At 40.1% G+C, this 10,397-nt stretch overlaps 1 protein-coding gene across 3 annotated transcripts in view; it reads right to left on the minus strand.

The window, feature by feature from the left end:
• Positions 1 to 8,953, minus strand: part of LOC135097705 (calcium-dependent secretion activator-like) — a 228,904-nt gene extending 219,951 nt beyond the window's left edge. The window contains exons 1-2 of one of the 3 annotated variants that reach the window (XM_063999690.1): positions 8,823 to 8,953; positions 8,387 to 8,604 (exon numbers count right to left, since the gene is read on the minus strand). The gene's annotated coding sequence lies outside the window, so the exon portion shown is untranslated. The remainder of the gene's footprint in view (positions 1 to 8,386; positions 8,605 to 8,822) is intronic. The other 2 variants (XM_063999692.1, XM_063999691.1) reach the window with 2 other exon arrangements.
• Positions 8,954 to 10,397: the final 1,444 nt, after the last annotated feature.

Here is a 10,397-nt window from a genome sequence, read left to right on the forward strand (position 1 = left end):
CGTGCATGCGCATACACACACACACACACACACACACTTGCTCTCTCTCTCTCTCTCTCTCTCTCTCTCTCTCTCTCTCTCTCTCTCTCTCTCTCTCTCTCTCTCTCTCTCTCTCTCTCTTTAATTAGCTTAGTTTAAGTAAAGCAGATGTGGGTGTAACTGTACAGGGAGGTCAAACAAAAAGAAAATACACACGTACAAAGTTAATCTGGGAGGCACCATATATTATCATTTTAAGGTTCCCAAGCAGCAGTGTTCCCCTTCACCATCCTCCTCCCCTCTCTTCTCATCACTATCATTATCGTCACCCTCATTTTCCCCCTCCTCTTATTACCAGTATCTCTTTTTTGTTAATCTTTTTCTTCCTTAGCCTTCGTCCTCTTCCTTTTCTTTCTTCCCCCTCCACCTCTTCCTCCTCCTCTTCCTCCTCTTCTTCTTCATCTTCTTACTCGACTTCCTCTTTCTCATCCTCTTCATATTATATTTAGTGTTCACATTTTCTTTCTTTACCTTTCTTCTTGTTCTTGTTCTTTTGTTCTTGTTCTTGTTCTTGTTTTTCTTTTCCTCCTCCTCCTCCACCACTTCCGCTTCCTCTTCATCATCCTTATCAAGTATTTAGTTTTTTTTTTTTTCATATTTACTACATTAACTTTCCTCTTCCACCCTCCTCTTCCTCTTCTTCATCCTCTTATTTCACTTCTTCTTCCTCTTTATCCTCATCAGGTCCTCTTCCACTTTTCCTCTTCTTCATTCTCTTATTTCACTTCCACATCATCCTCGTCATTATCATCATCGTCATCATCGTCACCACCACCACCACCACCACCACCACCACCACACCACCACCACCACCACCACCACCACCACCAGCGCCGCCGCCGCCGCCGCCGCCCTGGTCGCGCCTCGTACAGGGCCAAGCTTCCTCACACAATAATTTTTCTCTGCCACTGTTGGGTGATAATCAATTCCTGGCAGTCCCGCCGCACTTGTGCTCCACGCCACTACTTCTCTCCTCCTCCTCCTCCTCCTCCACATTCTTCAACTCCACGTTTTCTTCCTCCTCTTACTCATTCTCCACCTTCACGTCCTCTTCCTCCTCGACGTAACTACTTCTCTCTTCTTCCTCCTCCTCCTACTCCTCCTCCTCCTCCTCCTCCTCCTCCACCTCTACCTTGCCTTGCCTTCCTTCTCGATACCACCACTACTCTCTTCCTCCTCCTCCTGCTACTGCTGTACCTCCTCTTCCTTCTCGTGGCCTTCTTTATCGTCATTATCATCTTTCCCTTCTATACTCTTCACACCGGAACCCTTTTATTTATGCTTCCTTGTTGACCATTCTTCATTACATTCCATTACGTTCACCTCTCATCTCTTCTTTCTTATTATCATCTTCTCTTCCATCTTGTCCTTGACCTTCATTTCTCTTCCTTTTTCCCTTTCCCATTGCTTATCCCTCGTCATCTGTAAGGAACTGCCTCTGTTGCTACCAATCCTCCTCCTCCTCCTCTTCCTCCTCCTCCTCCTCCTCCTTCTAATACTCCTTCCTCTTTTTCTCCTTTTTTTTTCTCTCTCGTCTTCTTAGTCCTTTTATTCTTTACTTCTCCTCCTCCTCTTCTATTTTTTTTTTCGTCTTCTTAGTCATCTTTCTCTTAACTCCTCTTCCTCTTCATACTCTTCTTTTCGTCTTCTTAGTGCTCTTCTTCTTTACTCCTCCTCCTTCTATAATTGCGGTGAATTTAACCATCACAAAGAAAACTGTAGATTCGACCACTTGCTGAGATGTGGACTATGTAACCAGTTAGGGCATAAACAAAGGTTATGTCATTATTACAGCACATAGGGGTTTGGCGAAGAAGGTGCCGCCGGTGTAGTTAATGTTGATAAAAGGAACAATCTTACGGTAGATCATATTAATGCACAAAGTGTTTTGACCCATAAAGAGGAGATATGTCTCTTACTGGAAGAAAGAAACACAGACATATTGTGCGTATCTGAAACATGGTTCACTCCTGATGTTTTTGATGAATATGTAAATATACCTAATTATGTTCTTTATAGATGTGACAAAGGCAGAGGAGGAGGAGTTTGTATTTATGTCAAGAATTATCTTACAGTAACGCAAATTAACACTACCTTGATAGACAAACCCGAAGGTGTGGAGGATTTATGGTTGACAGTACAATGTCGCAAGTTGCCTGCTTTTATTGTTGGCTGTTTATACCGTCATCCACATTCTAGAGTGGACACTTTCAACTACATACACGAAATTTTTAAATTCATTGCTCTAAGAAATAAGGCTTTTTATGTACTAGGCGATTTTAACTGTAATATTTTATCGAAGGACAATAAGATGGAAAATGTTATTTTTAATGCTAATTTAACACAACTAATTGACAAACCCACAAGAACAGCTTCCTGCTCTGCAACACTAATTGATTTAATTGTAACCAACAGACCAGCTTTAGCTCTTTCTAATGATGTCATCCCTTGCCCTATAGGTGACCATGACCTCATCACTGTCACACTAAATGTAAGTAAGCCAAAGCGGCAGCCAATTGTGAAAACCTTCCGGCAACTTAAAAATTACTCCTCTGATGTATTTTGTAACTTAATTTTATTACAATGTCATATACTTGATAAGATATTTAATACTGATAACGTTAATGATCAGGTTACCATATTTAACGAGACCTTTCTCAAATGCCTGGATGAATGTGCACCTCTGGTAACCAAGGAAGTAAAAAGACCTTTTGCTCCATATATGACTGAGAATATAAGATCTTTGATTCATAGAAGAAACTGTGTACAGAGGAGTTTAAGTAAACATAGAAATAATGTTGATCTGCAAAATTCTTATAAAAATTTAAAGCGAGAAGTAAAGTCTGCATTGCACCAAGCTAAGTCTGAACATAATATTAAAAATCTCGAAGATAGCAAGGGTAACAGTAGAGAAACCTGGAGGATTATTAGAGAGCTAGTACCAGATGGCAAAAAGAAAACTGTTATACTACCGGTTAGTGACGATGATGGGGAGGAGAGTACAAAACAACGAGCTGAACATTTTAATAAATACTTCAGCAAGGTTGGGAGTGAAATTTTCCAAAAATCACGTCAAAGCTTAATACATTATGATAATGGTCAACAATATGTTACAAATATTTTAAATTATGAAACTCCAGACACAATGTTCCGACCCTCACCCACAACCTGGGAAACAGTAACATTAATAATAAAACACATGAAGAACACCAACTCATATGGATCTGATGGCATCCCATTTCGATATATAAAAGACTCCCTCCCAGTGATCGTCAGCTACCTCACCTGCATACTGAATACTTCCATAGCAACAGGGATTGTTCCCACGTCTTGGAAACACTCTGTTGTTGTTCCGATGTTCAAATCTGGGAACAAATGCGAACCACAAAACTACCGCCCTATTTCTCTTCTGCCTGTAGTGTCTAAAATATTAGAAAAGGTGGTTGCATCACAGCTTACCGAATATTTAGAAACGAATAACCTTCTCAGTACCACACAACACGGCTTCAGGTCATCCTTGTCTACAGACATTGCTCTTCTTACACTCTCCAACACACTATATACTAATATGGATAGAAAGAAAGTGTCTCTCATTACAGTGTGTGACCTGTCCAAGGCTTTTGACAGTGTGAGCCACAATGTTTTACTCAGAAAATGCTCAAAATTAATGATTGACTCCTTCTGGTTTAGCAACTATCTTAAAGACAGAACACAGTCCGTTCGAATTATAAATTGCATGTCGGAAAAATGCAGTGTTACTTACGGAGTTCCTCAAGGATCAGTACTGGGTCCCATACTTTTTAATATATATGTAAATGATCTCTCCCATTTTTTCTCTAACTGCCAGGTTATTCAGTATGCTGATGACACGCAATTTATCCATACCGGTGACATTAACGATATTCACGGTTTAATACGAAGAGGCGAAAAATGTATAGCGAAGGCCAAACTTTATTTTAACATGAATGGTCTATTGTTAAACACTAAAAAACTCAATGTATGTTTGTTGGGACTAGGGGACTTTTATCACAGATCTCTGCTGATACGCACATGTTGGTTGACGGTAACCCTATTTTCCCTAGTAATTCAATAAAAAACTTAGGTATATATTTTGACACTCACATGAACTTTGACAAACACATTAAGGAATTGAGCAGGAAAGTTTACGGCCTAATAATGTACATTAACAGAATAAAAAAGTAACTTTGATAAAAGTAGTAGAATAAATGTGATTCAAACATTAATCTTAAGCCAGCTCTATTACGGCATAAACATATGGGGCGCGGCTAATTCAACACAGATCAGTCGCGCACAAAAATTACAAAATTTTGCGGCAAAGGTATCACTGGGAGGAGCCACGAAACATGACCACGTCACCCCATACCTTAAAGAGCTCGGTTGGCTTAAAGTCAAGCAAAAATACTACTTTGAATTGGGTGTGTTTGTATACAACATTATGAATAAAAAATTACCAGAGTGGCTATTTACACTACCAAGAGTGTGTGATGTCAACGACCACGCTGTAAACACAAGGCAACAGCAACAGCTTTACGTGCCAAAATACTTAACGTGTTTAGGTGGAAAGTCCCTTACAGTAGCAGGACCTTGTCTTTGGAATAGTCTCCCGTCTGATGTACTTATGTCAAATTCTTGTAGCTCGTTTAAACGACGTCTGATGGCACACTTAAGACATCAACAATTTCAGTTGTAATTCTTTTAACTATTTTAAAGGTATTGTATTTCAAATGTTTAATTGTCTTTGCTTTAGTTTTAATTGCTTTTATATATATTCTTTTCTTTTAATGCAATGTTTTACAGTTTTACTCAGTTTTCTGTGTTAATAATCTCTATCTATAAGATGTTAAAGAATAACCATTGTATAATGGAAATAAATTCTGATTCTGATTCTGATTCTGATTCTTAAATTAATAAGCTTGTTCTTCTTCCTCACACTTCCACAAAATAAATTTCCACAAATAAATGACCAAAGCGACATTAAATTAACTAAAGTAAAATCCGCATAAATAAAATACTAGAAACACGAAAAAAAAAAAAAAACGAATTACAGTATTCTCATTCCCAAAGTTAGATTCTTCTAATATAAATATGAGAGAGAGAGAGAGAGAGAGAGAGAGAGAGAGAGAGAGAGAGAGAGAGAGAGAGAGAGAGAGAGAGAGAGAGAGAGAGAGAGAGAGAGAGAGAGAGAGACACCCCATCAAGCCCCACTCGGCAGGATGTCCACTGTCCACTACCCAGCAAGGCCACGTTACAAGCTCCACCTCACTGTTTACTCTCACTCCACTCCATTACAAGAAAATTGAGTTTGTGTGTGCTGTAGTGTGTGGCGGGGGATTACTGAACAGAATATTTGATACAGTTGGATAATGCGCGCACGCACATGCGCGCACACGCACGTACGCGCACACACACACACACACACACACACACATCTCTCTCTCTCTCTGATATGGTAAGCATGAGACGGTGATAGAAAGAAAATGTAGCGTGTTCATTACTATGGCGTCCCCTTGTTGTTACCTGTGCTAAATTGTCTTGCATTTCAAGTTATGGCTTTGGGAAATGAAGCAGTGAATGGCACGCCCACTCACTGCCTCCCTTGATGCAACACCTCGCCTCCAGCTGATCACGGGGAGGGAAGTGAAGTGTTTGTCATGCTAACTGATCCATAATGCAAACTGTCCACACGCAGGGGACGATTAGCGGGAGTTGCTGATTCACTGACTTTGCTGCAGCGTCTCAAGTCAACCACACGGTAAATCAAATACTAATATAAGTAGTACAAGACAGTATCCTATGACAGTTTTAAGCTAACCTAACGTAACCCACAAATCAATCACAATCAAACATTAATAATCTATCTCTTGACACAAGCTTAGCTTAATGTAGTCAAACCTATCTTCCAACATGGTGACTTTAGCCTGTCTTAACCGATCACTTTTTTTTTTTCTATTGTAAATGGGGCAATGACTAAGGACAACTAAATTTATATATAAAAAAGGTCCAATGAGGTGTCAATCCCCAAGGAAAACGAGCCAGAAGGATTAGCCAAAACTAATATACAAATTCTGAATTAAGGATGCGAGTGTATTAGGTGCATGAAGTAGAATTGCGTTAAGGAAGTCAATTGTGACTGTCCCCCCTGTGTTGTGAGACAGGGAAACGTTGAGGGAGGTCACCGCTGGGTAGTTGATATGTTCAAACTACCCCCTGATCCAGTGCTTGAGACCTCACATAGATTTAGTGTAATCTAACCTAACCTACCTTTTAACATGAATTTAGCCTAGCCTAACCCTTGGGACCTCAAATGTTTACTCTAACATAAATTTAGCCTAGCCTATTCTAACCTATCTCTTAAGGAACATTAAGCTCAGCCTAGCCTAAATTATCCTGCCCCCTAACATTTCCTTATCTCCTAATACAAGTTTATCCTAACCTAACCTACATAACAGTGAGTGGGCAGTGATGCAGAAGGTACACAGCTGGACATGACAACGCACAACTTTCCCTAAGCTCTCCCGCCTCATCACACATTCCCTTAGTGCCTGTATCACAGACCTGCTCACTCCAGACACTCCACAACATAAACACGCCTTTCATTGCTCAAGATGAAGTGAAAGCAAGCATGTACCATCACCATTATTAAAACTGGCCATGTTTATCACCATTCGCAAGGCTAGTGTTAGAGAGAATACGCATGCTCGCATACCTGCAAAGTAAACAATCCAAAGAATAATATGATGCGTCCGTAATCTACTGCGCTCTCTCTCTCTCTCTCTCTCTCTCTCTCTCTCTCTCTCTCTCTCTCTCTCTCTCTCTCTCTCTCTCTCTCTCCACATAAATAATTTATATTTCCACATAAATAATAAGTAATCAGTAAGCAGAAAAAAAAAAAGCACCGAAGCAGCATTATTTTTCTCCCCAGCAGACTTGATGACGTCAGCCATGATGGCGACGCGCACCGCTGCCAACACACCCCGAGACATCACCGTCCTCTACAAAAGGTACTGTCGAAATGGAATGGAAAATAAGAGGCGAAGAGAGTGCGGATATCCATTTATCAACAACGCAATCGTGACATAATCTGATTTACGCTAAAATGAGACTTGTTAGGGGGAACAGTTACTGCGCAGGTGGTTCTCCACCAGCATAGATAACCACCATCAGATCAATCAGTACTACACCACTGCTATAGTATCTTCCTTACTTAATAGATAATGCCAATGGAACAGTTAAGCTGAACAAACACCGAATAAACACCACAAAGTAACGAGCCAGAGGGAGGGAGCTTTAAAAGTCGAGGAGACGAGATCCTTCTATCCTTCTCCTCCTTTCCTCTCTCCCACTTTAATCAACATGAACACGCATCTTTTATTTCGAAAGTAGAGATTCAGAATAAGATTTGCACGTGCTTCTGTCACTTCACACATAACAAATAAGCAGTACTTATGGCAGAATTCCATTAGTCTTATTACCTACGTGTTATATTTGCATCGACATTTAAGGGTGCCAACATATCCGAAATACGATTCAGCGCTGCTAAATATTATAATGCCTTAATAGTACATTTTTACAATCTCCTTCACTCTGAACAACAAAATGAATGAAACGACTAAATACAGTAGTGAGTGGTACGGCAGAACATCGTTTAAGACACACTGAAATATAATATACGAAATAGAAAATGGAAGCAGAGCACAGATGTATCGTAAAGGTTGGTACTCCTGTCCGCTACCGCCTGTTTCGTCACTTAGCTCTTCCGATAGTCACCACCACCATTGTTTTCCCACTGTAACGACCAGAATACTATGCCCGATTTGTACTCAGTGACGTTGTAATTGCTTGATAAGCATGTATGTAATGAGTGGATTCACGTGGAGGTGGGGAAGCGAGGGTGTGCGAGGTGATTTACGAACCTGCCGAAACAGGGAAGCCAGAGAGCAGCTGCGCGCCTGACCTCTCATGCCCCTGCCTGCCTACTTCCACCAGTACGCCTGTCCGCCTATATTTCCTATATGTATTGTTGTTTACTCGTCTTCGTGAAATACAGCTGGAGAGCGTGCGTGTGGCTTTTCTTCCTGCCCCCCTACTTCCAACGTGACACCACTCCCTGCAATCACACCTACCTTGCACATGTACGATATTGCCTCTGGGATCATTAAGTTTAATAAGCAACAAAGCATTAACATTAATTACAACTCCCAGAGAGCTTCAAGAGTCCAGACAAGACGTTACCAAACAAGCCTACCCACTAACTACCCGCATAGTTCTCCTCACTCCTTCACCTCAATTTAACTCATACTACGGTGGAAATCGAGACAAATCTCACCTTCTATTTCCACAACGTAAAGGCCCACACGTCCATCACCATATATCGTCACGAGGGTTCTTTCACGCTCACTCAGTACAAAGCAACAGCACTACGCATCGCCGCTGCTACCTGAGACTGCAGGGAGGCGCCGGCGAATGACTGCGGCTTGTGCCCACCTGTGACGTAATTCTCGGATGGACATGTGCAGGGCTACCAACTCTTCCACCACGACATACCTGCGGAAGGTGAACGTTTATCTGTAAATGTATGATTACAGATAAAGGATATACATACATGCAATACATACATACATACATACATACATTCATATGGCAGTATATATTGAACCATGAAACAGACGCAAAACACCTATTCTCGTCAAGCCTGAGAAGGTCATTCAAATATCATTAAAAATAAACGGGAAATGCTTTGAAAAGTAAGAATCTCAACAGACAGACAGAAGGATTGGCTGACTGATTTTAAGGATAGAAGGAAGAGGAATTGGAGGAAGGGCTGGTACTCCTGCCTTCCCTCCACTCTGTCCCTCCCTCCTCCCTCCGTCCCCATTCCCTGACTCTCTTACGTCCTCCTACATTCCCTCCCTACGCCATCTCTTCCCCTCCCTCCCTCCCTCCCTCCCTCCCTCCCTAAATCTCTAAAGGTAAAATATTCACGAGATGTTATTTACACAAGAGCTCTCATTCATCCAGCACCAAAGTTTTCAGAGTGACACAAAACGTACTCCTTAAGTAAATAATGGTATGGATAATCCAATCTACCTACTGCTACACACACACTACCAAACACTCCAACTACCATCTTCTTTTGTGCATAACAACACCACAATTAGTAATCCTCAGGCTATTGCAGAGGCATTTAATGACCACTTTAGCTCAATCGGTAATTCACTGGCCAGGAACTATAGTGATATTCAGTTTTGCTATAAAGATTATATGCCTCCCCCAGTCCCTTTCTCTTTCTTTTTAAGGCCAGCAACACTAATTGAGGTTAACTCCATCATCAAAAACATTAAAGGTTCTTCATCTGGGCACGATGAAATTAACATCACAATTACAAAAGAATGTAGTAACATAATTTCACCTTTTTTTAGTTTTTATCATGAACAAATCTTTTTCGAGAAGGTTGCTTCCCAAATCATTTACAAATATCCCGTACAGTGCCAATCTTCAAGAAAGGAGATCATTCTGTAATCGATAACTATAGACCAATCTCTATTTTATCTAATTATAGCAAGATTTACAAAAAAAAAAAAAAAAAAAAACAATAATAATAATAATAAATAATGGCTTCCAGGCTAATGAATTACTTCACTAAACATTCACTATTTAATTAATCACAATACGGATACAGACCTAAATATTCGACTGAGTTAGCTGTCCACCATCTCTGCCAGAACATGTATAATGCTATGGATGCTGAATTGTATCAACTCACGGTTTTTTGTGATCTATCAAAGGCTTTCGAGACAATATCTCACAACATCTTGTTACAAAAATTGCTTGTGTATGGAATACGAGGTAACGCTCATAAATGGTTTCATAGTTATTTATCACACAGGAAACAGTTCACCTCCTACAACAATATATGCTCCTCTTACAGCGACATATCATCTGGTGTTCCTCAGGGATCTGTTCTCGGCTCGCTACTTTTTCTTATATACATAAATGACATTTATTCCTCAAGTGATAAACTTAAATTCATTTCATATGCAGATGACACTACAGTTTTCCTACAGGGTAATAATATCGATAATTAAACAAAATATCTATGTGGATAAAGAGTAACAAATTAACATTAGATTTAAATAAAACAAAATTCATGGTGACAAGCTCTCTTATGTCTCACCCATTGTGTCCACCAATAACAATAGATAATGCTTTAATAAATGAAGTGACCGAATGTAAGTTTCTAGGGATAACTATTGATAATAAGTTGAAATGGAAAGATCACATTAACATCATTAACTCTAAAATATTTGTATTAACCGGTGTTATATCTAGACTTTGGG

The sequence above is a fragment of the Scylla paramamosain genome, unplaced genomic scaffold, assembly GCF_035594125.1.
Source record: "Scylla paramamosain isolate STU-SP2022 unplaced genomic scaffold, ASM3559412v1 Contig29, whole genome shotgun sequence".
Lineage (NCBI taxonomy): Eukaryota > Metazoa > Arthropoda > Malacostraca > Decapoda > Portunidae > Scylla > Scylla paramamosain.